Here is a 7,190-nt window from a genome sequence, read left to right on the forward strand (position 1 = left end):
GACAGGCAACTGGATACACGGGAAGAATAGGCTCAAGACTGAACACAATGGCAGGGAACAGACTTATAAATGGCACCATCTGCAGGAGCGGAGAAACTATAGTGCATGATGTAAGCGTCATCTGCATTTCTGGAGGGAACATGACATAAAGGGCTCAAGGAGAGCGACCCCTGCCTGCCAGGATGAAAACAGCAATCCAGAAATGAGTCCATTACATTATCTATCTATCTGTCTGTCCGTCTTTCCGTCCGTCCAGCCATCCATCTGTATTTCTGCCTTTCTATTAATGGAAATTCTGTCACATAACACAGAACTCTAGAACAGGGTCAAAGATTGATTTTTGTTTTAGAAAAGAGGAAAAGGAAAGAAAAAAAAAAAAGGGATCTACAGATTTCTTTGGTTGTATTCTGTCTCTTTTAAAAAATGACATTTTCAAAAGACAAAGACATCAGAAAGAGTCAGGATGCTTTTGAGAAGTCTTGAGGACAGGCAACTGGATACACGGGAAGAATAGGCTCAAGACTGAACACAATGGCAGGGAACAGACTTATAAATGGCACCATCTGCAGGAGCGGAGAAACTATAGTGCATGATGTAAGCGTCATCTGCATTTCTGTAGGGAACATGACATAAAGGGCTCAAGGAGAGCGACCCCTGCCTGCCAGGATGAAAACAGCAATCCAGAAATGAGTCCATTACATTATCGATCTATCTGTCTGTCCGTCTTTCCGTCCGTCCAGCCATCCATCTGTATTTCTGCCTTTCTATTAATGGAAATTCTGTCACATAACACAGAACTCTAGAACAGGGTCAAAGATTGATTTTTGTTTTAGAAAAGAGGAAAAGGAAAGAAAAAAACAACAGGGATCTACAGATTTCTTTGGTTGTATTCTGTCTCTTTTAAAAAATGACATTTTCAAAAGACAAAGACATCAGAAAGAGTCAGGATGCTTTTGAGAAGTTCAAAGTCCAAACAACTTTTTTTCTCCCTTTCTCTATCTTCAGCCCCGCCACCAAACACTCCCCTATACAGACAGAGAGAGAGACAATGTCTCTGTTTCCCACTGAGAATTTCTGAAAACTCAAACAAGTTTCTACACGAGCACCTGCTGCTGTTAATGAGACAACTACCCCACTGCATCTCTCCTTTAACGCAATCGCTATTCCCATCATATCCTTCACACTCGGCCAATAAGAAAACATCTGCACAAAGGTCAGAAACGATCAGACCATCAATTGGAAATACAAAAGATATCATTTACAACCTCATCAAATATCAGGTTCAATCAGGTACTGACATGCATACAACATGCAAGCGGCATGCAAAATATGTGAGGCTTTCCTCTGTGCAGCATCTTTGGAGTTTGATATTGCAGCAGGGATGAATTTTCATTCAGTCAAAGTGATAAGAACATCTAAACCTGAATAAGAAGCAGAACTGAGGATGAACAGGGGTGGGGGTGGGGGGATCCTCACAGTCAGAGAGCAGATAAGCTCGACCAAAGAGCTCCAACCAGGCCAAAAATGGACTGTGTTACTGTACATCTGCATCTGCTTCAGTCAAAACACAGAGCTGTGCAAATACAGACTTGGAGGTTTGGATTACAATACGGATGCTTTTACAGACCCCATCAAATCAAAATGTGAGTTTGTGGCTTTTAGATTTTGTGTATCAATATGCTCGCATACTTTTAAAAGTTGACACCTTTTAGCAGATATATGCATTAAAAATTTACAGTCTTTCTCTTCTGGGAAATGGGCTACAGTATGTTCAGAATGGAGTAATACTTACATTATACTTTGCAGTACATACTATACCATACTATATAAAAAAATAGTAATTTAAGTAGTAAGCGTCAGTTTTTCAGTTTTTTTCTAACATAAGTTAGAAAAATTCCAGGTTTGCTGTACTTGTTTGTAAGACTGCACAATTTGGACAAAATTCTATGATTATGTATAATTATGGCTATAATAATAATAATTATTATTATTATATATATATGTATATATATGTGTGTGTGTGTGTGTGTGTGTGTTTGTTTGTTTGGGTGTATGTATGTATGTATGCAAGTATGCATGTATACAGAAAATGAAGATGTTTTGTAGTCTTTCAAAAAAGTAAAATTCTTAAAAGTCTCTTCTGCTCACCAATACTGCATTTATTGGATCAAACTATGGGGAACGCCTCGGCGTGACCCGTGTCTGAAGCATACATTCAAAACAACAACAACACGTTGGCCGGCAACAGCCTATGACGTCACTACCGGTGCGACCACAGTATAAAGGGTATATGATGAGCTGTTGGAGGTTATGGAACGCGCCACGGCGAGGCTTCACTTGCCGTGGAAGCGGGCCAGGAAGGTGGCACCGCGGGGTCGTCTCGACGAGCAATATCTTTCTGACCATAGCCCCCCAGCTCAAGTGAGCCTTCTATTTCTTCCTGATCTCCATACGGAGATCGAGAAGGAATGGAAGAGGCCGTTTTCCTTTCGCATCTTTAGGTTCCAGCATACAAGCTATGCCAACATTGAGGGGATGCGTGAAAGCGGCTATGAGAGGATGCCCCCTATAGAAGAGATGCTAGCTAGCTATCTCTCTGTGGGTGAGACATCCTCTCTCAAGGCTCCCTCCTTGCCATCTATGCCCCTTCAGGATACATCTCACTTAAATGGCAGGGCATATACAGCAGCAGGTCAGGCTCTCGCTTCGTTGCACATGATGGCGGTGCTTCAGGCGTACCAGGCTGATCTGCTGAAAGACCTGAATAAGGGTGAGGGCCTTTCCCCTGATGAGGTAACTGAGCTGCGCCGCACCACGGATCTTGCTCTCCATGCCACTAAGCAGGCCACCACTGCTATGGGCAGATCTATGGTGGCCATGGTGGTAACGGAGAGACATCTGTGGGTGAACCTGGCAGATATCGGGAGGAAAGAGAAGGGCTTTCTCCTCAATGCTCCGGTTTCGCCTTCCTAACTTTTTGGTACCTCCGTTGAGACGGTGGTCGAGAAGTTTAGGGAGGCGAAGGTATACCCAGCGGCCTTCAAAACCTTCATTCCACAAAGGTCCAGGTCTGAGCCCGAACAATGCAGGGGTCCTGGCCCGTCCCAGTCTGAGGATCAGAGACGGGCACAGAAGGCTAGTGTCGCAACTCGTGCCCCTCCCCCACCTGCGTGTGGGGCTAGGAGGAAGCGCGAGTCAAAGGGAGGTAGACAAGACCTGAGGGAGGTGATCCAGACGAGGCGTTCTCAACGCTCTCATCCGGACCAGAGTAAGACCTGAAACATCTACTCACCTCCCTCAGGGGATTTAACATCTGCCCTCATCTTCCCCTTCCTAATTCCCCTGTAACCACCATCAACTCCACCTGACTGAGGTTAGGAAGGAACCTCCTGCGCCTGCATTGCAGTCTCTCATGCTGGACCTATGATGTTTCTGGTTAGTTCTATGTCTAGCATAGAAACTACCTTACTGATGGTCCGGACCCGAGGCTTTTTCAGACTTCGCTTCCTGAACTGAGCTCATGCGCGGGAAACATGGTGGGTGAGTACGATCCATTTCAAATCTGTTTGCTGATTGTTGTGTGAATCCTTCTGCTAGTCTTCTTTGCAGTGTTTCCGGGACCTGTCTGTTGTGTTTCTGACCTTTTTTAGGGTAGGTCCTCGGTGAGCACCACCTCTGCTGGACTCAGAACCCTTGCTATCGACTCTTTACAGTGATGACCTCACTCGTCGATACTGGATCCAGACTGGATGATAGCCCTGTTCTCGGCTTCATGCCTCCTGGATCATGTGGCAAAGTGATTAGGCTTCTGTGGGAGTCTTCTTGGTCATCAGGTCCCCAGTACAGCACTGCAATCCCAGGACCTGCGGGTCCTTCCTTCTGGTGAGCTTTCCAGAGTGTATGCTTTGCGAGATGCCCCCCTGGACGTCCTGGCTGGGTTTTTGCCTCAAGAGGCTGCCCCGACTGGGACGCCATACCCATGTCTCGCCCCGAGGGGCTTCCTGTTTCTGGATATCCTTTTTTCTCTGAGTGGAGCTCCTCTCGCTAAGGCGTTGAGCGGCTTTACTCCCTAACTCCACTCTGCAGTCTGCTAGTTGCATCGCACTGCCCTCATGGTGAACCAGTGAGTCACCCCTCCGTGGAGTGGGTTTGAGTACACTGGTTTCCCTGAGGTATCAGTGAGGGGTGTTTCTGCGGAAACCCTTCCTGAGGGCTCTGGCTCTGAGGAGTAACAGCTCTCCATGCATGATTTGGGCCCCGTTGTTTCCAGGCTCTGCGGGTCTGGTTAAAACGGGGCCCATGCTCTCTATCGGGGTAGAGAGCACAAGGTTGGATTGGGTTGACAATGCTGCCTCCCTGGTGAGCTGTCTTTAATCTAGCCAGCATTGCTCTCCTCACTGTAAAGGGTCATCTATGAGCATGCTGCTCCCTTCCGAGCATCCGAGTTCCCTCCCCTCCGGAGGAGTTGAATTCCCCGCTCCATGGGCTGTTCTCATGGTGGGCTTTAGCAGTGCTCCCCTCATTCCAGAGGGTCGCCTATGAGCACGCTACCCCTCTCTGAGGGTTCTGAGTTCTCCTCTGACCTTGAGGGCTGAGTTCTCTGTTTCCCAGAGCTCCTTGAACCAGCAACATCAGGCTACTAGGCTCCTTCCTCACTAGGCTACTAGGCATTTCTATCCATGTGCGCTTTGTGTATGCTATGGACTGCTCCCTCAGAGTGCCACGGTCACATAGGGTCTCTAGGCCTGTCTAGTAAACAGCCTCTATGACCCCTTAGTAACGGTATCCCTAAAATCCATGTTATGGTAAGTGCGCACGCTTAGTCTCTGTGCACTTTCTAAAATCCACGCTGTGGTAAGGACGCACATCAAGCATTTTGCGTTCTTTCTAAAATCCTGAATGGTAGGGGTTACGTGCTGTGGCTTAGTGCCCTTTCTTTGAGTCGGTCAGACCCCGGTTTCACCTTGGGCACCACTCTACCTATGTATCCCCAGTGATACCTACTTGAACAGGGTGTTGCTACTAAGGGTCTGTTGAGACAGTTCCTTCAGCGAGCTCATGCAGAGCAAGCGGTAGCCCCTGGGTGACAGGCCAAGACCTAGTTACAATCCTAGGCACTTGGTCATATCCCCTTAAAGGAATCTCTTCTTCTGATTCCAAGCTTTTGAGCTCTATCCTGGGTCCAGGAGGCCTGGCCCCTAACAGGTAAGTTTCTGGAGTATGTAGCTCAGGCCTTTGGCCGAAAGGGATAATGTCACTGACAGCCGTCGAACCGTCCCTGGGGCAACTCCCTTAAGCTTTGGTAGAGTTGGTATTTAGTGCTCGCCTTTGTGCTTGGCATGCACTCCCCTCAGCATGGTGGCGTGGGTATACCGTTTCCCATAGCGGCCCCTAGAGGACGCAGTTCAAAGTTCCCTCGAAAGGGAACGTCTCAGGTTACGTATGTAACCATGGTTCCCTGAGAAGGGAACGAGACACTGCGTCCTCTAGTTTCCTTGCCATTCTTCAGACGCAAGCTTCAGACGAAGAAGCGGATGACGTATTCTCCCGGCATCCCTTTATACTGCGGTCGCACCGGTAGTGACGTCATAGGCTGTCGCCGGCCAACGTGTTGTGGTTGTTTTGAATGTATGCTTCAGACACGAGTCACGCCGAGGCGTTCCCCATAGCGACCCCTAGAGGACGCAGTGTCTCGTTCCCTTCTCAGGGAACCATGGTTAGATACGTAACCTGAGACGTTTTAATGCTACTTATAATGTATATTTTATTTGTAATATTTCATTAATATTATTAATATTTTTTATTTTTATTATTTAAGTTTATTTTACATATTAGTAATTTGTTATGATTGTAATAATTTTTTTTTTTCTATTTCCTATTTATTTCTATTTTTATTTCTGTTTTAGTAATTTTAGTACTTCATTTTATTTATTTATTTAGTACTTCATCAAATTATTAAAACTTAGAAATTAACTTAAGTTTTTTTTTAAGTTTAAGTTTTACATCTGATATTTTAATTAATATTTATTTAAATGAATGAAAATTATTTTTAATAGTTTTAGTTAATGACAACAACACTGAAACTACTACCCCAATAATAATAATTATCAATTAAAATTTTGCTGCAATTTAGGTCAGATTTTTGCAGTGATGTACAGTATGTCTTCAGCCACTAGCTATATATATATATATACACTGTATATATATATATATATTAGTGCTGGGCAACGATTAAAATATTCTGTCGTGATTAATCGCATGGTTTTCTGTGATTAATCGCGATTAATCGCATTGTTATGCACTAGGGATGGGCGATATCTTATCGCTTGCGATATACTGGTAAAAATTCTCCCCACGATAAGAATTAGTCTTCCCGCAATAAAAACGATAAAGTCTAGTTGTTGACATATTTCTGTGTGCGACAGTGCGGCGTGACATCGCGGAAGGCGGACGTGAAATTGAGGAGGATTAGCCTATATCGCTAAATGAGGAGCTTGAGCTCCTTTTACAATCTGTAACTGGTTTGGTTAGGGCTGTACAGTGCACAAAAAATCGGTCTGAATAAATGTACTACAGTAGCACATGTGCGATACAGTTTTGCATGTGTATGAGCCTGTTTACAAACCTGTTGTCCAACAAAGATATAATTTATTGACATGCTTTTTCTCCAAATTAACTTAATAACATAGTCGAGTGTTTGAAATACTTCTTTTTGTGACCAGACGTGGTTTCATATTACAGAATGATAGTATTATATACAGTGATAAAGGCCATGTCGATTAACATTGCATTATAAATATACTTTCCTTATAAAAAAGCTATGCTCAGAGTCCAGAGCCTCGATCATAACATTATAACAGGCAGCTTCCGAGTAGAGACCTGCACTATCGCGGGATCTAACCTGTTTTTTTTTACAGTCTATGGACCTAACGCAGCAGAGTGCGGCGTGGGACAACACTTGACGGGCGAGTGCGGGTGCGGGCGGGTAGAGACTCATGTGTGCGGGATGCGGGAGAATAGGGTGTATCACACTAGGCAAGCTTAACCGTGCCCGAGCGCATCTGACCCCCAAAGCCCGGGTTCGTTTGACTAGTGTGATCGCTCTGTGCTGCGGTTTGTTTAGCCGGCCTTGGCTCAGTTGGAAGAGGTGGGCCAGAGCGCGGTTCACTTGGGCTCGGGCTCGGGCTCGG

The 7,190-nt window shown here is 45.3% G+C and overlaps 1 long non-coding RNA gene across 1 annotated transcript in view; it reads right to left on the reverse strand.

The window, feature by feature from the left end:
* Positions 1-965: 965 nt before the first annotated feature.
* Positions 966-7,190, reverse strand: part of LOC107710301 (uncharacterized) — an 11,547-nt gene continuing 5,322 nt past the window's right edge. The window contains exons 2-3 of the long non-coding RNA XR_001636584.1: positions 6,157-6,163; positions 966-977 (exon numbers count right to left, since the gene is read on the reverse strand). This is a non-coding gene — a long non-coding RNA (uncharacterized LOC107710301). The remainder of the gene's footprint in view (positions 978-6,156; positions 6,164-7,190) is intronic.

This window comes from Sinocyclocheilus rhinocerous, unplaced genomic scaffold (genome assembly GCF_001515625.1).
Source record: "Sinocyclocheilus rhinocerous isolate Xijiao unplaced genomic scaffold, SAMN03320098_v1.1 scaffold6288, whole genome shotgun sequence".
Classification (NCBI taxonomy): domain Eukaryota; kingdom Metazoa; phylum Chordata; class Actinopteri; order Cypriniformes; family Cyprinidae; genus Sinocyclocheilus; species Sinocyclocheilus rhinocerous.